The sequence below is a fragment of the Zea mays genome, chromosome 10 (genome assembly GCF_902167145.1).
Source record: "Zea mays cultivar B73 chromosome 10, Zm-B73-REFERENCE-NAM-5.0, whole genome shotgun sequence".
NCBI lineage: Eukaryota > Viridiplantae > Streptophyta > Magnoliopsida > Poales > Poaceae > Zea > Zea mays.
The window spans coordinates 114,677,546-114,701,754 of NC_050105.1; positions in this window are offsets into that span (position 1 = coordinate 114,677,546).

The window sequence follows — 24,209 nt, forward strand, 5'->3', positions numbered from 1 at the left end:
TTGCCGAGGCGACCCGGGGCCGCAGGCGCTGTGTTGCGCGTGCGCCCGGTGTAGACCGAGGCTTCCCGCATGAATCGGGAAGTCGCGGCATGAGGTTCCGAGGGGTACCCCTACCTTCGGGAGGTGGAGCTCTCGGCCCGTCGAACCGCGGCGCCTTCCAGAAGATTCTTGAGCTCTCCCTGGATTCGCCGCCCCTCGGTGGTTGATGGCTCCGGCATCGCGCGGAGGAGCATTGCTGCTGCTGCCAGGTTCTGGCCAACCCCACTGGATGCGGGTGGCGGCCTGACCCTGACGTCATCGGCGATGCGGTGCTGGAAGCCCTAGGGTAGATGACATATTTCTCCGGCCGGAGGTTGGCCCGCCCATGCCTGCCCGACGTCCCGGCGGATCGGCTCAAGCGCTCCTGCTCCCTCGTCGAGCCTGGCCTGCACCCCGCGGATTTGCTTGAGCTGTGGGTCATGGCCCCCCGCCTGAACGGGGACCACAGCTAGCTCCCGTGGGATGTCAACGCGAGGCACCGGCCTAGGGAGGTCACCGTCCTCCGGCATGCCGAGATGGTTGCCTTCGGAGGGACCCCCTAGATCGACGTGGAAACATTCGCGGCTTGGGCCGCAGTCCTCGTCGCTGAGGCTACGGCTACCGTCGGAACAGTCGGAAAGGCAGTAGTCGCATGCGGTCATGATGTCCCGCATGGCACTGGGGTTGCCAAGTCCGGAGAAATCCCAACAGAAGCTGGGCTCGTCGTCTTCCTCGGACCCGGAGGGCCCGTAGGTCGAGACGTCCGTCAGCCGATCCCAGGGCGACCGCATACGAAACCCCATAGGGTTAGGACTCGCCTCTACGAGAGCGTCCGCCAAAGCGAGGCCGCTTGGCGGGTCGAGGCTGAATCCGAAAGGCGTGGGATGGGAATCGGTCGGTACCTCTTGGTCGACGGGCGGTGATGAAGTCGCGTCGGGGACTGACTGCACCGTCGTCTCAGGTACGAGGGTGACACCCAGCAAGCCTTCCACGAGCGTGCTGGCGTCGTCCGTTTGCTCGGGATTGGCGCGTCGCGGGGAGACATCGCTCGTCTTCGTCTCAAGCGCGAGGTCGATGCCCGGTGCGCCCCCCGTTGAGGTGCTGGCGCTGTCAACTCGCTCGACAGCCGACGAGGCGCTACCTCTTGCTTAGCCTTGGTTGCTCTGCCCCCTCCTCCGTCGGCGGGGAAGAGGACGGGGCGAGCTCGAAGGTTGTTCTTCCACCACGCGGGGAAGACGTCGTCGATTCCGCCGCCGGCGGGCGGGCTGTCGGCCGCCATTGTCGCTGTCGTCCGGCGGTGGAAGGAGTATCATGTCGTAGCCGCCGTCGAGAGACATGAACTCAAGACTCCCGAAACGGAGCACTGTCCCGGGCCAGAGAGGTTGCTGGAGACTGCCCATCTGGAGCTTGACGGGAAGCTGTTCGTCAACACGCAGCAGGCCCCTACCTGGCGCGCCAACTGTCGGCGTTTCGAGACCGGGGGGTCCCTAAGCCGACGAGTGAAATGTCGCCGCGTGCCCCAGCTCAGATGGGTCGGCGCGAGGCCGAGCGCGAAGGGGGGAAGTGAGGTGGCCGGAGATGGGCGTGAGAGAGGTGGAAATCCTGCGGCCTTCGTGTTGGTCCCGCGCCCAGGTCGGGTGCGCTTGCAGTAGGGGGTTACAAGCGTCCACACGGGAGAGGGAGCGAGCGGCCTCACGCGAGCGCCTGTCTCGTCCTCGTCCCCACGCGGCCAACCTTCTCTAAGAGGGCCCTGGTCCTTCCTTTTATAGGCGTAAGGAGAGGATCCATGTGTACAATGGGGGGTGTAGCAGACTGCTACGTGTCTAGCGGAGGAGAGCTAGCGCCCTAAGTACATGCCGTTGTGGCAGCCGGAGAGATTTTGGCACCCAGCTGGTGTGATGTCGTGGCCGTCGGAGGAGCGCTGGAGCCTGGCGGAGGGACAGCTATCGGAGCTGTTGAGTCCTTGCTGACGTCCTCTTGCTTCCGTAAGGGGGCTGAGAGCCGCCGTCGTCACAGAGTATGCGGGGCGCCATCATTGCCTATCTGGCGGAGCGAGCCAGATGGGACGCCGGTCTTGTTCCCCGTGGCCCGAGTCAGCTTGGGGTAGGGTGATGATGGCGCCTCCTGTTGACGTGGCTGGTCTGCGCCCTAGGTTGGGCGATGTGGAAGCTCCTCCGAAGCCGAGGTCGAGTCTGTCTTCCGCGGCCGAGGTCGAGTCCGAGCCCCTGGGTCGGGCGGGCGGAGACCGTCGGCTGAGGCCAGGGCAGAGTCCGAGCCCTGGGGTCGGGCGAAGCGGAGTTCGTCGTCTTCTGGGGCTGAGCCCAAGTCCGAGCCCTGGGTCGGGCGGAGCGGAGTTCGCCGTCTTCCGGGACTTAGCCCGAGTCCGAGCCCCTGGTCGGGCGGAGCGGAGTTCGTCGTCTTCTGGGACTTAGCCCGAGTCCGAGCCCTGGGTCGGGCGGAGCGGAGTTCGCCGTCTTCCGGGACTTAGCTCGAGTCCGAGCCCTGGGTCGGGCGAAGCGGAGCTTCCTATGGTGCCTGCGGCCGGGCCTGACTGCCTGTCAGCCTCACTCTATCAAGTGGCACCGCAGTCAGAGCGGCGTAGGCGGCGCTGTCTTTCTGTCAGGCCGGTCAGTGGAGCGGCGAAGTGACGACGGTCACTTCGGCTCTGTCGGCTGAAGGGCGCGCGTCAGGATAAAGGCGTCAGGCCACCTTTGCATTAAATGCTCCTACGATTTGGTCGGCCGGCGCGGCGATTTGGTCAGGGTTGCTTCTTGGCGAAGACAGGGCCTCGGGCGAGCCGGAAATACGTTAGCCGCTGGAGGGGGGCCTCGGGCGAGGCGGAGATCCTCCGGGGTCGGCTGCCCTTGTCCGAGGCTAGGCTCGGGCGAGGCGTGATCGAGTCCCTCGAATGGACCGATCCCTGACTTAATCGCACCCATCAGGCCTTTGCAGCTTTATGCTGATGGGGGTTACCAGCTGAGAATTAGGAGCCTTGAGGGTACCCCTAATTATGGTCCCCGACAATCATGGCGACTGACAGGCCGCTTGAGCTACTCCACATGGACCTATTCGGCTCGATAGCTTACATAAGCATCAACGGGAGTAAGTACTGTCTAGTTATTGTGGATGATTATTCTCGCTTCACTTGGGTGTTCTTTTTGCAGGAAAAATCTCAAACCCAAGAGACCTTAAAGGGATTCTTGAGACGGGCTCAAAATGAGTTCGGCTTAAGGATCAAAAAGATTAGAAGCGACAACAGGACGGAGTTCAAGAACTCACAAATAGAAGGCTTTCTTGAGGATGAGGGCATCAAGCATGAGTTCTCTTCTCCCTACACGCCACAACAAAATGGTGTAGTGGAGAGGAAGAATAGAACTCTACTTGACATGGCGAGAACCATGCTTGATGAGTACAAGACTTTGGACCGGTTTTGGGCGGAAGCAATCAACACCGCTTGCTACGCCATCAACTGTCTCTACCTTCACCGAATCCTCAAGAAGACATCATATGAACTCCTAACCGGTAAAAAGCTCAATGTTTCATATTTTAGAGTCTTTGGTAGCAAATGTTTTATTCTTGTTAAAAGAGGTAGAAAATCTAAATTTGCTCCTAAGGCTATAGAAGGCTTTTTACTTGGTTATGACTCAAACACAAGGGCATATAGAGTCTTTAACAAGTCCACTAGACTAGATGAAGTTTCTTGTGACATTGTGTTTGATGAGACTAACGGCTCTCAAGTAGAGCAAGTTGATCTTGATGAGCTAGATGATGAAGAGGCTCTGTGCGTCGTGCTAAGGAACATGTCCATTGGAGATGTGTGTCCTAAGGAATCCGAAGAGCCTCCACATGCACAAGATCAACCATCTTCCTCCATGCAAGCATCTCCACCAACCCAAGATAAGGATCAAGCTCAAGATGATGAAAATGAAGATCAATAGGACGACAATGATCAAGGGGGAGATGCTAATGATCAAGACAAGGAATATGATGAGGGTCCAAGACCGCCACACCCAAGAGACCACCAAGCAATACAACGAGATCACCCCGTGAACACTATCCTCGACGATATTCAAAAGGGGGTAACCACTCGATCTCGTGTTGCACATTTTTGTGAACATTACTCCTTTGTGTCTTCTATTGAGCCATATAGGGTGGAAGACGCATTAAGGGATTCGGACTAGGTGTTGGCAATGCAAGAGGAACTCAACAACTTCATAAGGAATGAGGTATGACATCTTGTTCCACGTCCTAATCAAAATGTTGTAGGAACCAAGTGGGTCTTCCGCAACAAGCAAGATGAGCATGGTGTGGTGACAAGGAACAAAGCCCGACTTGTAGCCAAGGGATATTCACAAGTCGAAGGTTTGGACTTCGGTGAAACCTATGCACCCATAGCTAGGCTTGAGTCAATTCGTATATTACTTGCCTATGCTACTTACCATGGCTTTAAGCTCTATCAAATGGACGTGAAAAGTGCCTTCCTCAATGGACCAATCAAGGAGCAGGTCTATGTTGAGCAACCTCCCGGCTTTGAAGATAGTAAGTACCCTAACCATGTTTATAAACTCTCTAAGGCGCTTTATGGGCTCAAGCAAGCCCCAAGAGCATGGTATGAATGCCTAAGAGATTTTCTTATCACTAATGGTTTTAAAGTCGGAAAAGTCGATCCCACTCTCTTTACTAAAACAATAGCAAATGATCTGTTTGTATGCCAAATTTATGTTGATGATATTATATTTGGGTCTACTAACAAATCTACTTGTGAAGAGTTTAGTAGGATCATGATTCAAAAATTCGAGATGTCTATGATGGGGAAGTTAAAGTATTTTCTAGGCTTTCAAGTCAAGCAACTCCAAGAGGGCACCTTCATCAGCCAAACGAAGTACACTCAAGACATACTCACCAAGTTTGCAATGAAGGATGCCAAGCCCATCAAGACACCCATGGGAACCAATGGGCATCTTGACCTCGACACAGGAGTGTATTTTATGCTAAGTCATAGATTGAAAGGGAAATGGAGTTCTTCGGCGAAGACAAGGCTTCCACTCCACTCCATCGAATTATTCATCCTTCGCCGTCACTCCGCACCGCTCTCCAATTTGGTATAATCTTCACCCTTATATTATTTGCCAAAGGGGGAGAAAGTTTGAAGAGGGCTTATATTTCACTCACAAGTATCTGTTTTTGGCGATTCATGTCAAAGGGGGAGAAAGTATTAGCCCAAAGCAAAAGGACCGCACCACCACCAATTTCAAAAAGTGTTTCAATTTGTATTAAAGAAGTTTTTCAATTGGTATTTTATTTTTGATATAATTTCAAATTGGTATAACCTCTTCAAAATTAATATCTAAAACCCTCTTGAACACTAAGAGAAGAATTTCATTGAGGGGGAGTTTTGTTTAGTTAAAGGAAAAGCATTTGAAACAGGGGGAGAAAATTTCAAATCTTGAAAATGCTTCTCGAAATCTTATTCATTTACCTTTGACTATTTGCAAAAAGACTTTGAAAAGAATTTCCAAAAGATTTTGCAAAAAACAAAACAAGTGGTGCAAGCGTGGTCCAAAATGTTAAAAGAAAGAAAGCAACCTTTGCACTTACCTTATGCAAACTAGTACAATTATGCACTTATATATTTGCTTTGGTTTGTGTTGGCATCAATCACCAAAAAGGGGGGGATTGAAAGGGAAATAGGGTCAAACCTTTTCCTAAATGATTTTGGTGGTTGAATTGCCCAACACAAATAATTGGACTAACTAGTTTGCTCTAGATTATAAGTTTTACAGGTGCATAAGTTCATCTACAACTATTCTAAGTCGACTGTCCGGAATACCGTAGATTATTCCAGACAGGAGAAGCTTTTCGGGGAAAAAAGACTAAGCGCGGACTGTCCGGGCCTTTGTGACGGACCATACGCGACACTAGGGTGTGCCTCGGACAGAACCAATGCAAAAACCCAAGTATACACTACGAACCGTCCGGAGGAAAAGCAAGCACCGTCCGAGACCACGCGCGGACCGTCCGGCCTCAGGTGCGGACCGTTCGGTAGGTGAGGAACCGAAAAACCCGAAGGTGACGGGTTCGGTAAAATGAATTATAGCGTCCTCGCGGACCGTCCGGGCTGTACGACCGGACCATCCGCGACTGCCTTTATCTGACATCTGACGACGCATTAAATGCAAAATAGCCATTGATATAGCCGTTACTGCTGACCGTTGCATTTTCAGCCGTTGATGTGCAAGGGCGGACCGTCCAGACCAGGGGTGCGGACCGTCCGCGGTTGGCAGAATTGGAGCAACGGCTAGGAAGTGGTTGGGGGCTATAAATACAACCCCAACCACCTCCATTCACTTCATCCAAGCATTCCAACCTTCAACATTCAATACAAGAGCTAGCAATCCATTCCAAGACACAATCAAAGCCTCCAATCTCTCCAAGTTCTAGAATTGAGAGAAGTGATCATTAGTGATTAGTGGCTTGAGAGAGAGAGTGATTTGTGTGTTATTTGTCGCTCTTGTCGCTTGGCTTTTGCAATCGTGCTTTCTTCAATTCCCATTCTTATTCTCTAAGTGACTTGTAATCAAAGCAAGAGACACCAAGTGTGTGGTGGTCCTTGTGGGGTCTAAGTGACCTGTTTGATTAAGGACAAAGCTCACTCGGTCTAAGTGACCGTTTGAGAGAGGGAAAGGGTTGAAAGAGACCCGGTCTTTGTGACCACCTCAACGGGGAGTAGGTTTGTAAGAACCGAACCTCGGTAAAACAAATCACCGTGTCATCCGCTTCATTTGCTTGTGATTTGTTTTCACCCTCTCTTTTGGACTCGACTTTATTTCTAACGCTAACCCCAGCTTGTAGTTGTTCTTAAAGTTTATAAATTTTAGATTTGCCTATTCACCCCCCTCTAGGCGACTTTCAGAAGCATTTTGTGTTCGGTTATTTTCTTTATCACTTATTGGTGGTATCACTTTTGCATGGTACGCCACCCTGCCTCCTAATTCCATTAATTCCTGGAATGAGTTAGAAAGTAAATTTCATGAACATTTCTTTGCCAGGGAATATGAATTAGGGCTAGCTGACTTAGCTTCTGTCCACCAAGGACGCGAAGAATCGGTTAATGATTATATCTGGCGGTTTCGGGACACTAGAAACCGATGCTTTCGGATCCATGTCGCAGACAAAGAGCTAGCAGGGTTAGCTTTTAATGGGTTTCTATCCTACTTAAGAGACAAATTAGATGGGACTCAGTTCTTTCCGATAGCCCAGCTACATCAGCGGGCTTTAGCCTGTGAAAGCCGATTTAAAGAGACATCAAAATTGGCCGCCCGTACTATACATCTAAAAGAGCGTGATAGTTCAGACGATGAATCCGCAGATGTATATACCGTTGAGTTTATTTGGCCAACAAAGGCCAAATCTTCAGCATGTTCTTCCTTACAACCGGTTCAAAAGAATCGGCAAGAAGAGATTAAATTTACCTTCAATGTTGCCAAATGCGATAAAATATTTGATGAGCTACTTAAAAATGGCAACATTAAATTAACTCATACTATCCCTCCTATAGATGAATTAAAGTGACATGCATATTGTAAGTGGCATAATTCTTTTTCTCATGCCACCAATGACTATAATGTTTTTCATCGACAGGTACAATCGGCCATAAATGAGGGTCAGTTGGCTTTTCAGGAAATGCAAGTGGACACACAGCCATTTCCTGTTAATACAATAGATGTCGCATGCGAAAAGGTCTTAGTTCGGCCCGAAATGGCTGACAAAAGCAAAAGCAAAGACATCATCATTGACGATCCTCGCACGCCAAATATATCGCAGAAGGAGGTTGCTCGAAAAGCTCTGGACAATAAGACTAACAAATCTGGAAGCGCCAGGGGTCAGACACAATTAAGGAGCCGGGCACGACAACCTGACCTGAGCATCGCGGACGGTCCGACACCTACATGCGGGCAGTCCGGTGCTCATAAAGACGGTCCAGCTAACTTAGCCAGACAGTCCGCCCATGGCCAAAGGCGTTAGCATCTACACAAACCAAGGAAAAGACGCGAGGGCAAAGCCAACATGACGCACATGGTCGGCTAGTAAAAGTCGGCCCTACTTTCGATCAATTGCTAGCCAAAAATGCTAGCAAGAAGACTGTTCCATGTGATCGGTCAATGAAGAAACCCCGGTCACCTGCTAAAACGAAACGGCTGAACAAAATGGCCCAAAAGGCGACACAACAAGCATCGCCTGTTCATCCTATGAGACCAGGGTACTTTCCACCCGTTTATTCATCGTCGGTATATTATCATGTTCAAATATGGAATGGTACGACGATGAATCCAAGGCACATGTATAGTCCCTTTGTCTATCCAAACTAGGGGCACCTCCATTATAGTCCTTTTGATCCATTGATCAAATGGTCATGGCCGAGGAAGATACAATCCGAAACGACCTTTATACATTGGTGCTTTATTGAATGATCTCCATTTTGAAAAACCGGTGACTTACATCAGGTTTAGTTCATATGCTTTTGGTTCGTCAACCTTCACCAAAAGACAGGGGCATATGTTGGACACCAAAAAGAGCTCGTGGACGGTCCGGCCCTAAGGCTGGACGGTCCACGGTCCGGATAGTCCGTGGTGGTGGCGCGGACGGTCCGCACGTGCGCAGAGTCAGCTAGGGTTCCTAGTTTCTCGCGGGATTTGTTACCTAAAACCGTGGGATTAACTCGGGAAACAGTTTGAAGCGGATCCAGACATCCCCCTTTATATAGATGAAGGGCTGAGGCCGATTAAACACCCAATAATCGATCAAATCAAGTCTATTTCTCGTTTTACCTTATGCATTAGGAGTAGCTCTAGTTTAGTTCTAGTTTAGTATTCCAATCCCCAAATTCTCCGCTTCTCTTCTGCTCTACGTCGATTAGAGGAGTCTAGGTCGGCCTGCCGAGCCTAGACAACATCTAGGATATCTCCTCCGCGACGGGGTCCCTCCCGGGAGCGAGATCCAGGCACCACCGGCAACCTTCGCCGCCCCTGCGCACGCGCGGACCGTCCGGCCTTTAGGCACGGATCGTCCGGCCTTTAGGCACGGATCGTCCGGCCTTTAGGCACGGACCGTCTGGCCGTCAGGCAGGGAACCCAAGCCCCTGTACTAGGTCACAGACCGTCTGGCCCTTGGCCGTGGACCATCCGCGCTTCTGCAGAGGGCACCATCGCTGGTTCTCGTTATAGTGATTGGCGCCCGAAAAGGTGTCATCATACTTTTGGCGACCGCTGCCGGTTCTCGTTATAGTGATTGGCGCCCGAAAAGGTGTCAACAAACATATATAGTTCAAAACAGGAATTTGAATTTAGTTTGAATACTGCAAAATTTGATTTGAAAAGAAGTGAGAAGAAAAAGAAAAACAAAAGAAAAGGAAAAACCTTGTGCTCGGCCGAAACCAGCTCCGGCCCACTCAACCCCTACCCATGAAGCCCAGCTAGGGAGGTGCGTTGTGCCGACACCTGGGGCCACCCCGTCAGCCACCGCACTATGCTTTTCTCCACTAACAACCGGGACCCACTCACCAGGCCACAATGCGGCTGTCACCTGCGCGCTCCGCACGGCGCGCGCGCATGCTGGCGCGACCGTGAATCCACGGATTCTGTTGTGGACCAGCCGTGCGCCAGATATCTGACCATTGCGGACTCCCGAACCATATAGCCTCAGCTCCCAGTCGTCTGCGGACGAGGTTGCCTGACACCGAAGAAACCGAGCGGGGGAGAGATTGAGCCGCAACGCGATTCCTTGTCCACGCAACCAATTGGTGACCAAGGGAGGGTGGAAGTGGTGCAGAGGGGAGCAAGTAGCGCGCCGAGGAAGCCGCGGGCGCAGAGGAGCAGAAATCAGCTAGGAAGTTCTCACTGGGGAATTTGGCACCGCCGCGGACCGTTTCGGTGTGTTGGCGAACACCCTCTCCACTTCAACTCCGGTAAATGTTCCACTCATATGTTCGTATGATTCTTCGCTTTGTTTTGAGTCAGATTAGAGTCTCAGTAGGGCACCAAGGGTCAGGATCGGCTCGGACCGATAATGGCGCCACCGTGAAAGTGCGGTCCTTGCCGTCACCCAGCGTTGGGGGAAGAAGAGATGACCGTGGCTATCGGATTACACGGGTACGGTTAGGATTAGGGTAAGGCATACCCCTTTGGGCATTGCATCTGCACCCATGATCTCGATCGGACGACTCTGGGGCACAACAGAGTATTTTAAATCCGTGTCGTCGGTCGTCGATCGGACGATTATGATCACGCACCGGTTGGGCTGGGAGTGATCTAATATAGACCTTAGATCTCAGATCCGGTGGTCTGCGCTGCGTAACATTTCATTATGTGATCGATCTAATCTGAGTCGTGTGATTCAAATCTAACGGCAGTAATATACCTATACCCCTTCGGCTAGGGGAATTTTACATATGAATCTCAGATAATAGTAAGAATTAATCTGCCATCTGCTTAGACACGAGAAACATCACAGAGAGGTCCCAAATTTTACAAGTTGATCCCTGAGCTTTCAAGTTTTTGTGTCCGCAGTCCATAGACAATCAGGAAAATAGCAAATTAATATTGAAAATGATTTCTAGTATAAAAATAATTCCAGAAACTTGTTTAATTCATAAGTAATTCATTTTAACTCCTTTTTGATCCATTCCGGTTGCATTAATCTCATATTAATATTGTTTATCATCTAGTAACCCTGTATTACCATGAAATCTATGGTTAAAATCTTGTACCACCTTTGTTTTATAGTAAACACTTAAACCTTCGAAAAACCATAACTTTATAACTTTATAACCGTAACTCCGAATTTAGTGGCCAAACCTAGGATCTAGTTACGACGCGTAGAACATTATTATGCACTTTGTTATTATGTTTGGTGTGATGTTGCTGATACCATATGTGTTTGTATTGCTACGAATAGCAGCGAGGTTATGAATCACTTCAAGACAAAGTTGGTACATGGGAATCTCGAGTCTAAGGTAAGTTGTGCCCTTGATCACTTTTCTCTTTACCTAATAATGTTCCTATTAATCACTGTTACATGCTCAGGTTAATTTGAAGGGACCTAATAGGTTTCCCTAGCATTTTTTATCCCCCACCTTGCAAACAGATGAACTATTGGGTAGATTTGCTATTGCTTTACTTGGTTTTGGGAAATTAATGTTTTATTATAATCATGTTCCAATTATGTTGTTGTTTTAATTATTGTTCATGATAAGATCATGATGTTAATTGGAACATGGAGAACCACCCGGGAAAACAGTGTTACCACAAGGGTGGTATGGGACGCCCTTGGCTGACTAGATAGGAAAGCTAGTGGAGGACTACCTTACCCGAAAGGGGCAAGTGCGGTAGAGGAGCTGGTATAGGGAGGTTCTCGGGTCGATCATGCTTTGATGGCTTTTCGGACGAGGGATTCCTATATCGCCCTTCTCAGAAACCGTAGTGGGTTTTCTGAAGCTAGTGAAACTTTGTAAAGGCCTCGTAGTGGATCCCTAGCCATTCACATCGGAAGTGTCTAAGGGCCTTGCAAACCCTGGCTAGATGGGATACACGACTTGTGGGTAAAGATGTGCAACCTCTGCAGAGTTCAAAACTGATATATCAGCTGTACTCACGGTTATGAGCCGCTCGGACACTCACATGATTAATCTATGAAATTAAACTTAATCTTTCATATGCATTGCATCACGGATGTTGTTATTCATTTTGATCTCTTACTTTTTTGGGTTGGTATCTACTTACACTTAGTAACTGCTAATAAAACTTTGATCAACTTTAAAAGCAATGCTCAGCTTTAACCATCTCCTTTGGTAAGCCTTACACTTCACATGAGCTCCCACCTTTGGTGAGTTCATGCACATTGTTCCCCACAACTTGTTGAGCGATGAACGTATGTAAGCTCACCCTTGTTGTACTCACATCCCTCAGGTCAAGAACAGGTACCACATGATGAGACGCATGAAGGATGCTGCGATGAGTTCGTGAGAGGTCTAGGCTGTCGTCTCCCAGTCAACTTTGGTTGCTGGATCGTTGCCTTTATATGATGTAATTATTTATCTATTTTGTATAGAACTCAGTTATGTATTAATGATGTGACGTTTGTTTCTGTACCTTGAGTCATCATATGTGTGAGACTTGATCCTGTCACACATTTGAGACACACGCCCGGGTTTAGTGCCCCTAAATCCGGGTGTGACATAGCTTTAACCGGTAGGGACATTAGGGTTGTGTCTTAAGTGGTCTTTAGCGGGTTAAATGAAAAAAACTAAGAGATGGACTCTTCGCGAAGAACTAGTCTCTATATGGCTCTCCATATATATATTGTATCTTGACTACATTTATGCATTTATGTTGTGACTCGTTTTAAAGACATCCCATTATATCATACATGTTTTCAGCTAGTGTCTCTTCTGGAGGCTTTAGGTTGTATGCCCTTAGTATTGTCTGGAGCCATCAACTAGTATCGATGCTCCATTTAGGATCCCGACAGTTAGAACCAATAATGATGCTTGACCGCTTGCAACTCAAGCGGTAGTAAATGATAGACATTTAATCTCCTTTCCGTAGCAGTGATTTTACTTGCATGTCATATTTTTAATTCCTGTACATAACCAAATCAGTAGTAAACTTTGACTTCCAGGGTCTAATGCTTCAGGATACACCACATTGTTTCTGCTCATTTTCATGTCCCCGATGCTTGTTGAAGTTTTAGGTCCAAAGTGAAACATTTCACTGGTATACATGGTCATGGAACCTTGGTTCATGCACGTGTGCAGCACTGAAGTGCTCGCTTTGGTTACCAAGAGAATGTGTACTATCTTACAAGCTCACACTTAGAGCATGACACTAAAGGCTCTCCGGAACAAAAGGTTTGTTGAGAACAGGTTGCGTCAGGTCCAAATCTTTTACTTAGAGCACATGATTTTATTCGTCCAAGCTTCTTGTTTGTTACTCCTGGGAGAGTTTGTCATCCAATTTTTTATGTGTCTGCTTTGCTTTTTGACCCGAGGAAGCATCGGCGAAGTCACAAGGATACCTAATCGCAAGAGGTAGTAGCCATGAGGATAGAGTTACCGATAGAGTATTTTAGATTATTTTCGAAGTAAGTTGTTAGGGTTTTTTTGTATACACCTTCTCTGATACTACTAGATTATATATACTTTTAGAATTGGGGATATATGTTATCATATCGAATTCTACCGACTCAGTTTTGTTTATTTACTAACTATTATTAGCTCTAGCCTCTAGGCATTCAAACACCCCCTTAGACTTAAGTGCAATTTCTGCATTGCTAATAAGTGGATGATATATTGCCAATCAAAATGATCCGTTGATGATGCATATAAGGTAGTGTCGGGGACCATAATTAGGGGTACCCTCAAGACGCCTAATTCTCAGCTGGTAACCCCCATCAGCATAAAGCTGCAGAGGCCTGATGGGTGCGATTAAGTCAGGGATCAGTCCATACGAGCGACTCGATCACGCCTCGCCCGAGCCTAGCCTCGGACAAGGGCAGCCGACCCCGAGGGATTTCCGTCTCGCCCGAGGCCCCCCTCCAACGGCGGACACGTCTCCGGCTCGCCCGAGGCCTTGCCTTCGCTAAGAAGCAACCCTGACTAAATCGCCGCGCCGACTGACCGACTCGCAGGAGCATTTAACGCAAAGGTGTCCTGACACCTTTATCCTGACGCGCGCCCCCCGGCAGAGCCGAAGTGACCGCCGTCACTTCGCCGCTCCACTGACCGGTCTGACAGAAGGACAGCGCCGCCTGCACCACTCCGACTGCAGTGCCACGTGACAGAGTGAGACTGACAGACAGTCAGGCCCTGCCAAAGGCGCCATAGGAAACTCCGCTCCACCCGACCCAGGGCTCGGACTCGGGCTAAGCCCCGGAAGATGGCGAACTCCGCTCCGCCCGACCCAAGGCTCGGACTCGGGCTAGGCCCCGGAAGACGGCGAACTCCGCTCCACCCGACCCAGGGCTCGGACTCGGGCTAAGCCCTGGAAGACGGCGAACTCCGCTCCGCCCGACCCAGGGCTCGGACTCGGGCTAGGCCCCGGAAGACGGCGAACTCCGCTCCGCCCGACCCAGGGCTCGGACTCGGGCTAAGCCCCGGAAGACGGCGAACTCCGCTCCGCCCGACCCAGGGCTCGGACTCGGGCTAAGCCCCGGAAGACGACGAACTCCGCTTCGCCCGACCCCAGGGCTCGGACTCCGCCCTGGCCTCTGCCGAACGACCTCCGCCTCGCCCGACCCAGGGGCTCGGGCTCGGCCACGGCCATGGAAGACAGACTCGACCTCGGCTTCGGAGGAGCCTCCACGTCGCCCGACCTAGGGCGCAGGCCAGCCACGTCAACAGGAAGCGCCATCATCACCCTACCCCGAGCCGACTCGGGCCGCAGAGAACAAGACCGGTGTCCCATCTGGCTAGCTCCGCCAGATAGGCAATGATGGCGCCCCGCAAGCCCTGTGATGACGGCGACTCTCAGCTCTCTTACGAAAGCAGGAGGACGTCAGCAAGGACTCGACCGCTCCGACAGCTGTCCCTCCGCCAGGCTCCGTTGCTCCTCCGACAGCCACGACATCACACCAGCTGGGTGCCAAGATCTCTCCGGCTGCCACATTGGCATGTACTTAGGGCGCTAGCTCTCCCCCGCTAGACACGTAGCACTCTGCTACACCCCCATTGTACACCTGGATCCTCTCCTTACGCCTATAAAAGGAAGGACCAGGGCCTTCTTAGAGAAGGTTGGCCGCGCGGGGACGAGGACGAGACAGGCGCTCTCTTGGGGCCGCTCGCTTCCCTCACCCGCGTGGACGCTTGTAACCCCCTACTACAAGCGCACCCGACCTGGGCGCGGGACGAACACGAAGGCCGCGGGATTTCCACCTCTCTCACGCCCGTCTCCGGCCACCTCGCTTCCCCCCTTCGCGCTCGCCCACGCGCTCGACCCATCTGGGCTGGGGCACGCGGCACATTCACTCGTCGGCTTAGGGACCCCCCGGTCTCGAAACGCCGATAGTTGGCGCGCCAGGTAGGGGCCTGCTGCGTGTTGACGAACAGCTTCCCGTCAAGCTCCAGATGGGCAGTCTCCAGCAACCTCTCCGGCCCGGGACGGTGCTCCGTTTCGGGAGTCTTGAGTTCATGTCCTTCGACGGCAGCTACGACATGATACTCCTTCCACCGCCGCGCGACAACGACAATGGCGGCCGACAACCCGCCCGCCGGCGGCGGAATCGACGACATCTTCCCCGCGTGGTGGAAGAACAACATTCGAGCTCGCCCCGTCCTCTCCCCCACCAACGGAGGAGGAGGTGGGGCAACCAAGGCCAAGCGGGAGGCCGCGCTTCGTCGGCTGTCGAGCGAATCGACATCCCCAGTGCCCCAACGGGGGGCGCGTCGGGCGTCGACCTCGCATTTGAGATGAAGGCGGGCGCCGTCCCCCCCCCCCCCCCCCCGCGACGCGCCAATCCCGAGCAAGTGGACGACGCTAGCGCGCTCGCGGAGAGCTTGCAGGACGTCGCCCTCATACCTGAGACGACAGTGCAATCAGTCCCCGACGTGACTATGTCGCTCCTCGTCGACCAAAAGGTACCGACTGATTCCCATCCTACGTCATTTCGACTCAGCCTCAACCCGCCTAGCGACCTTGCTTTGGCGGGCGCTCTCGTTGAGGAGAGTGCAACCCCTCTGGGGTTTCGCACGCGGTCGCCTTGGGACCGGTTGACGGACGTCTCGACCTACGGGCCCTCTGGGTCCGAGGAAGATGACGATCCCAACATCTGTTGGGATTTCTCTGGATTTGGCAACCCCAGTGCCATGCGGGACTTCATGACCGCATGTGACTACTGCCTCTCCGACTGTTCCGACGGTAGCCGCAGCCTCGACGACGAGGACTGCGGCCCAGGCGGCGAATGTTTCCACGTCGAGCTAGGGGATCCCTCCGAAGGCAACCATCTCGGCATGTCGGAGGACGGTGATCTCCCTAGGCCGGTGCCTCGCGCAGACATCCCGCGGGAGCTAGCTGTGGTCCCCGTTCCGGCGGGGGGTCACGACCCACAGCTCGAGCAAGTCCGCGGGGCGCAGGCCAGGCTCGACGAGGGAGCAGGAGCGCTTGAGCCGATCCGCCGGGACGTCGGGCAGGTATGGGCGGGCCAACCCCCGACCGGAGAAGTACGTCACCTGCCCCAGGGTTTCCAGCACCGCGTCGCCAACGACGTCAGGGTCAGGCCGCCACCCGCATCCAGTGGGGTCGGCCGGAACATGGCAGCCGCAGCGATGCTCCTCCGCGCGATGCCGGAGCCATCAACCACCGAGGGTCGGCGAATCCAGGGAGAGCTCAAGAATCTCCTGGAAGGCGCTGCGGTCCGACGGGCCAAGAGCTCTGCCTCCCGAAGGCAGGGATACCCCTCGGAACCTCATGCCGCGACTTCCCGATTCATGCGGGAAGCCTCGGTCTACACCGGGCGCACGCGCAACACCGCGCCTGCGGCCCCGGGCCACCTCGGCAACGAGCACCATCGTCGCGACCTTCGGGCCCACCTCGACGAAAGGGTGCGCCGAGGCTACCACCCCAGGCGTGGGGGACGCTACGACAGCGGGGAGGATCGGAGTCCCTCGCCCGAACCACCCGGTCCGCAGGCCTTCAGTCGGGCCATCCGACGGGCGCCGTTCCCGACCCGGTTCCGACCCCCGACTACTATCACAAAGTACTCGGGGGAAACGAGACCGGAACTATGGCTCGCGGACTACCGCCTGGCCTGCCAACTGGGTGGAACGGACGATGACAACCTCATCATCCGCAACCTCCCCCTGTTCCTCTCCGACACCGCTCGCGCCTGGTTGGAGCACCTGCCTCCGGGGCAGATCTCCAGCTGGGATGACTTGGTCCAAGCCTTCGCCGGCAATTTCCAGGGCACGTACGTGCGCCCCGGGAATTCCTGGGACCTCCGAAGCTGCCGGCAACAGCCGGGAGAGTCTCTCCGGGACTACATCCGGCGATTCTCGAAGCAGCGCACCGAGCTGCCCAACATCACCGACTCGGATGTCATCGGCGCGTTCCTTGCCGGCACCACCTGCCGCGACCTGGTGAGTAAGTTGGGTCGCAAGACCCCCACCAGGGCGAGCGAGCTGATGGACGTCGCCACCAAGTTCGCCTCTGGCCAGGAGGCTGTCGAGGCTATCTTCCGAAAGGATAAGCAGCCCCAGGGCCGCCCATCGGAAGATGCTCCCGAGGCGTCAACTCCGCGCGGCGCCAAGAAGAAAGGCAGGAAGAAGTCGCAAGCGAAACGCGACGCCGCCGACGCGGACCTTGTCGCCGCCGCCGAGTACAAGAACCCTCGGAAGCCCCCCGGAGGTGCTAACCTCTTCGACAAGATGCTCAAGGAGTCGTGCCCCTATCATCAGGGGCCCGTCAAGCACACCCTCGAGGAGTGTGTCATGCTTCGGCGCCACTTCCACAGGGCCGGGCCACCCGCAGAGGGTGGCAGGGCCCGCGACGACGACAAGAAGGAAGATCATCAAGCAGGAGAGTTCCCCGAGGTCCGCGACTGCTTCATGATCTACGGTGGGCATGTGGCGAATGCCTCGGCTCGGCATCGCAAGCAAGAGCGCCGGGAGGTCTGCTCGGTGAAGGTGGTGGCGCCAGTCTACCTAGACTGGTCCGACAAGCCCATCACCTTCGACCAAGCTGACCACCCCGACCGCGTGCCGAGCCCGGGGAAATACCCGCTCGTCGTCGACCCCATCGTTGGCGACGTCAGGCTCACCAAGGTCCTGATGGACGGGGGCAGCTGCCTCAACATCATCTACGCCGAGACCCTCAGGCTCCTGCGCGTCAATCTGTCCTCCGTCCGAGCAGGCGCTGCGCCCTTCCACGGGATCATTCCCGGGAAGCGCGTCCAGCCCCTCGGACGACTCGACCTTCCCGTCTGCTTCGGAACGCCCTCCAACTTCCGAAGGGAGACTTTGACGTTCGAGGTGGTCGGGTTCCGAGGAACCTACCACGTGGTACTGGGGAGGCCATGCTACGCGAAGTTCATGGCCGTCCCCAACTACACCTACCTGAAGCTCAAGATGCCGGGCCCCAACGGGGTCATCACCGTCGGCCCCACGTACAAACACGCGTTCGAATGCGACGTGGAGTGCGTGGAGTACGCCGAGGCCCTCGCCGAGTCCGAGGCCCTCATCGCCGACCTGGAAAGCCTCTCCAAAGAGGTGCCAGACGTGAAGCGTCATGCCGGCAACTTCGAGCCAGCGGAGACGGTTAAGGCCATCCCTCTCGACCCCAGTGGCGACACCTCCAAGCAGATCCGGATCGGTTCCGGGCTCGACCCCAAATAGGAAGCAGTGCTCGTCGACTTTCTCCGCGCAAACGCCGACGTCTTTGCGTGGAGTCCCTCGGACATGCCCGGCATACCGAGGGATGTCGCCGAGCACTCGCTGGATATTCGGGCCGGAGCCCGACCCGTCAGGCAGCCTCTGCGCCGATTCGACGAGGAGAAGCGCAGAGTGATAGGCGAGGAGATCCACAAGCTAATGGCAGCAGGGTTCATCAAAGAGGTATTCCATCCCGAATGGCTTGCCAATCCTGTGCTTGTGAGAAAGAAAGGGGGGAAATGGCGGATGTGTGTAGACTACACTGGTCTCAACAAAGCATGTCCGAAGGTTCCCTACCCTCTGCCTCGCATCGATCAAATCGTGGATTCCACTGCTGGGTGCGAAACCCTGTCCTGCCTCGATGCCTACTCAGGAGTATCACCAAATCCGGATGAAAGAGTCCGACCAGCTCGTGACTTCTTTCATCACGCCCTTCGGCATGTACTGCTATGTCACCATGTCGTTCGGTTTGAGGAATGCGGGCGCGACGTACCAGCGGTGCATGAACCATGTGTTCGGCGAACACATCGGTCGCACAGTCGAGGCCTACGTCGATGACATCGTAGTCAAGACAAGGAAGGCTTCCGACCTCCTCTCCGACCTTGAAGTGACATTCCGATGTCTCAAAGCGAAAGGCGTCAAGCTCAATCCCGAGAAGTGTGTCTTCGGGGTGCCCCGGGGCATGCTCTTGGGGTTCATCGTCTCCGAGCGAGGCATCGAAGCCAACCCGGAGAAGATCGCAGCTATCACCAGCATGGGGCCCATCAAGGACTTAAAAGGCGTACAGAGGGTCATGGGATGTCTCGCGGCCCTGAGCCGTTTCATCTCACGCCTCGGCGAAAGAGGTCTGCCTCTGTACCGCCTCTTAAGGAAGACCGAGTGCTTCGCTTGGACCCCTGAGGCTGAGGAAGCTCTCGGGAACCTGAAGGCGCTCCTCACAAAGGCGCCTATCTTGGTGCCTCCAGCTGACGGAGAAGCCCTCTTGGTCTACGTCGCCGTGACCACTCAGGTGGTTAGCACCGCGATTGTGGTCGAGAGGCAAGAAGAGGGGCACACATTGCCCGTTCAGAGGCCAGTTTGCTTCATCAGTGAGGTACTATCCGAGACCAAGATCCGCTACCCACAAGTTCAGAAGCTGCTGTATGCAGTGATCCTGACGAGGCGAAAGTTGCGACATTACTTCGAGTCTCATCCGGTAACTGTGGTGTCATCCTTCCCCCTGGGGGAGATCATCCAGTGTCGAGAGGCCTCGGGCAGGATCGCAAAGTGGGCGGTGGAAATCATGGGCGAGACAATCTCGTTCGCCCCTTGGAAGGCCATCAAGTCCCAGGTATTGGAGGACTTCGTAGCCGAATGGGTCGACACCCAGCTGCCGACGGCTCCGATCCAACCGGAGCTCTGGACCATGTTTTTCGACGGGTCGCTGATGAAGACGGGAGCCGGCGCGGGCCTGCTCTTCATCTCGCCCCTCGGGAAACACCTACGCTACGTGCTACGCCTCCATTTCCTGGCGTCCAACAATGTGGCTGAGTACGAGGCTCTGGTCAACGGGTTGCGGATCGCCATCGAGCTAGGGGTCAGACGCCTCGACGCCCGCGGTGACTCGCAGCTCGTCATCGACCAAGTCATGAAGAACTCCCACTGCCGCGACCCGAAGATGGAGGCCTACTGCGATGAGGTTCGGCGCCTGGAAGACAAGTTCTACGGGCTCGAGCTTAACCACATCGCTCGGCGCTACAACGAGACTGCGGACGAGCTGGCAAAAATAGCCTCGGGGCGAACGACGATTCCCCCGGACGTCTTCTTTCAGGATCTGCATCAACCCTTCGTCAAGATCGACGACACGCCCGAGCCCGAGGCACCCTCGGTCCAGCCCGAGGTACCCTCGGTCCAGCCCGAGGTACCCTCGGTCCAGCCCGAGGTACCCTCGGCTCAGCCCGAGGCACCCTCAGTTCGGCCCGAGGCGCCCTCGGTTCAGCCCGAGGTACCCTCGGCCCCCGAGGGCGAGACACTACACGTCGAGGAGGAGCAGAGCGGGGCCACGCCTGATCGAATATGGCAGACCCCGTACCTGCAATATCTCCACCAAGGAGATCTACCCCTCGACCAAGCCAAGGCTCGGCGGGTAGCGCGACGCGCCAAGTCGTTCGTCTTGCTGGGCGATGAGAAGGAGCTCTACCACCGCAGCCCCTCGGGCATCCTCCAGCGATGCATCTCCATCGCCGAAGGTCAGGAACTCCTGCAAGAGATACACTCGGGGGCTTGCGGCCATCATGCAGCGCCTCGAGCCCTTGTCGGGAATGCTTTCCGGCAAGGCTTCTACTGGCCAACGGCGGTGGCTGACGCCACTAGAATTGTCCGCACCTGCGAAGGGTGCCAATTCTATGCGAAGCAGACCCACCTGCCCGCTCAGGCTCTGCAGACGATACCCATCACCTGGCCCTTTGCTGTATGGGGTCTGGACCTCGTCGGTCCCTTGCAGAAGGTGCCCGGGGGCTACACGCACCTGCTGGTCGCCATCGACAAATTCTCCAAGTGGATCGAGGTCCGACCTCTGAACAGCATCAGGTCCGAGCAGGCGGTGGCGTTCTTCACCAACATCATCCATCGCTTCGGGGTCCCAAACTCCATCATTACCGACAACGGCACCCAGTTCACCGGCAGAAAATTCTTGGATTTTTGCGAGGATCACCACATCCGGGTGGACTGGGCCGCCGTGGCTCATCCCATGTCGAATGGGCAAGTAGAACGTGCCAACGGCATGATTCTACAAGGGCTCAAGCCTCGGATTTACAACGACCTCAACAAGTTCGGCAAGCGATGGATGAAGGAACTCCCCTCGGTGGTCTGGAGCCTGAGGACAACACCGAGCCGAGCCACGGGTTTCACGCCGTTCTTCCTGGTCTACGGGGCCGAGGCCGTCTTGCCCACTGACCTGGAATACAGCTCCCCAAGGACGAGGGCCTACAACGATCAAAGCAACCAAGCTAGCCGAGAAGACTCGATGGACCAGCTGGAAGAAGCTCGGGACAAGGCCTTACTACACTCGGCGCGGTACCAGCAGTCCCTGCGACGCTACCACGCCCGAGGGGTCCGGCCCCGAGACCTCCAGGTGGGCGACCTGGTGCTTCAGCTGCGGCAAGACGCCCGAGGGAGGCACAAGCTCACGCCCCCCTGGGAGGGGCCATTCGTCATCGCCAAAGTTCTGAAGCCCGGAACGTACAAGCTGGCCAACAGTCAAGGTGAGGTCTACGGCAACGCTTGGAACATCCAACAGCTACGTCGCTTTTACCCTTAAGATGTTTTCAAGTTGTTCATATACCTCGCACCCACGCAAAGTTTAGTCATCAAGGAAGGGTCGGCCTCGCCTCGGCAAAGCCCGACCCTCCCTCGGGGGCTAAAAGGGGGGGACCCCCTCTGCGTCGAAATTTTCCTCGAAAAAAGATCTCTTTTAGCAGAATATCTTTCGTGCTTTTTGACTACTTCGAAAAGCGGATCCTGAAAACGACAGAGTACACGTAAGCAGCCAAGGCTGACCGAGCCGAGGGACTCCTACGCCTCCGGGATACGGATACCTCACTCATCACCTTCTGCGATAAGTAACTCGCGTTCGGATAAAGTGATTCCGCGGACCGAACAAGTCTTTACGTTCGGAAGCTCTTCTGCCGAAGCGATCCTTCGAGCCTTCTCGACTGAGTCGGTGACAGGGCCTCATGGACGGGTGAAAGTACGCGTAAGCGGCAAGGCCGACCGAGCCGAGGGACTCCCACGCCTCCGGGATACGGATACCTCACTCATCACCTTCCGCGAGAAGCAACTCTCGCTAGCACAAACATCCCTGTTACCGAAAAGAAAGTCCAGATACTCGAAATAAGAGGAAAAGAGACACAACTTTACAACGCAGCGAGGGTGTGTGTTCTGGCCTCAGCGGCCGCAGAAGGCACACGCTACAAGACAATCTGATCCTGCAGGCTCGGGTCTTCACGCTAGAAGGGGGCTGTAGCACCCTCGGCATCGACGACACCTTCAGCGAGGTCCGACCCAGCCTCGAACGGTGACGCGGTCCAGGGACTTCTCCGGGAATCCGGCCCGAGCAGGCGGCTCGACCGGTTACCCCTGGGGCCTCGGCCAACCATCTTCTGAGGGCGCCAGCCTGATCCAAGGCCTCGGCTGATCAACTCCGGCATTGGCCCCGCTGACGGACAAACCGGTTAGGCTCCGGCCAACCAGGTTTTCATTTTCAAGCCAACTCCGCCTCTGTTCGTGCTGATATCGCTACCCCTGGCCTCGGCTCGTCGAAGAGCGGCCAAGGGGTCTCTTTAACTAAGCTAGAGGAGCCTCAGACAACAAGGCCGATCGAGCCGAGGGATTCCTACGCCTCCGGGATACGGATACCTCACTCGTCACCTTGACACGGGGCGACTCATGCTTGGTGAAGCGGTTCAGATAATCAACAGGCGAGTCTTGATGCTCGAAAATGAGGAAAAAACACGGCTCCGTGCCAAAATTACATACATGTTTAGGCCTCGACAGCCACAATGAACAAAAACACTGGCATTCAAAGTGCCATTACAAACGGAGCTCCGGTTCCCCCTCCGCAGGTACGAACAACCCCACTCGATGGGGGTGGGCCTGCGGAGCAACAGAAGACTGACGAGCGGCTCGCCGCCGCCCGCTCTGACTACGACGACAACGACCCCCGCTCCGGATGGTCGAGCCGCAGCAGCGCAGGCCTCAGGGTGGGCGCTGCTGCAATCTTGCCCTCGCCCCCACCGACGCTCGAGGGGCGAGGACAAGTACGAAGAACCGGAGGCCCAAAGCGCGGATGGTGGCGGTGATCCCGTCGGTGATGGGGACTTCTCGAGCCGCCTCCGCCTCGACACCGATGGCAGGGGCCATCAGCCCCCCGGCAGATCCCCACTCAAATCCTCCCGGGCGAGTGGGGCACCGACCTCCGCGTGAGGGCGCCATCCCGGTGCAAAGGCAGGACCACCCCAGAACACGAACGCCGCCCTAGCGGCGCGCGACATCTTGGGTGGTCCTCCCGTGCACACGGCGCGGCAGCCGCCCTCCGGCAGGAGGGGCCGCCGGGAGCCAAGCCGACAAGCCCGACACGCTGGAGGTGACGACGCCCGCCGTCGACCAGCCCCGCGTTGTCGAAGTCCGGGCCGCCCGCAGGGCCAGTGGGCGCCCTCTCCCCCGAACGCCGCGGGAGAGGGTGACCCATGAACCCGCGCAGGAGGTAGAGCCCCGGCTCGCCTCGCTCCCCGCCCCAGCGAGGATGACGAACACCCCCGATGCTGAGGGCGGGATCACAGCCCGGCTTGCCTCTCCCCATCCAGGAGCTGGAGGTCACCGTCTTGGGTGACCACCAGCGGAGGGGAGCAACCGGGCTGTGTGGTGAAAATCCTTGAAGCCGAACGATGGCTGAAAGGTACCAACTCCCGCGGAGTTGCGTTCCTCCAACAATGAGGCGAAAAGACGGCGGGTTCCCCCCATCCGGGGGCTTGGAAGGTGAAAAGACGCGACGCATAAGGTGGGGAGAGGACATGGTCGCCTTCCGAAAGGGGTCGCCCTCCTTTTAAAGGCAACTCTCCCTACGTGCGCCCCCAAACGTCACGGGCTGAGTCTTCTCCAACACGCTCCAAGGCCCTCCCCTGTGGCGCGGGGGCTGGGTCCCGCATGTCATGCAAACCGGCTCAGAGCAGAAGAAGCCAAACCGCCGCGCGTGGTGCACACAACCGCCCAGCGGTTACAAGAGACCCCCCACTTCTGC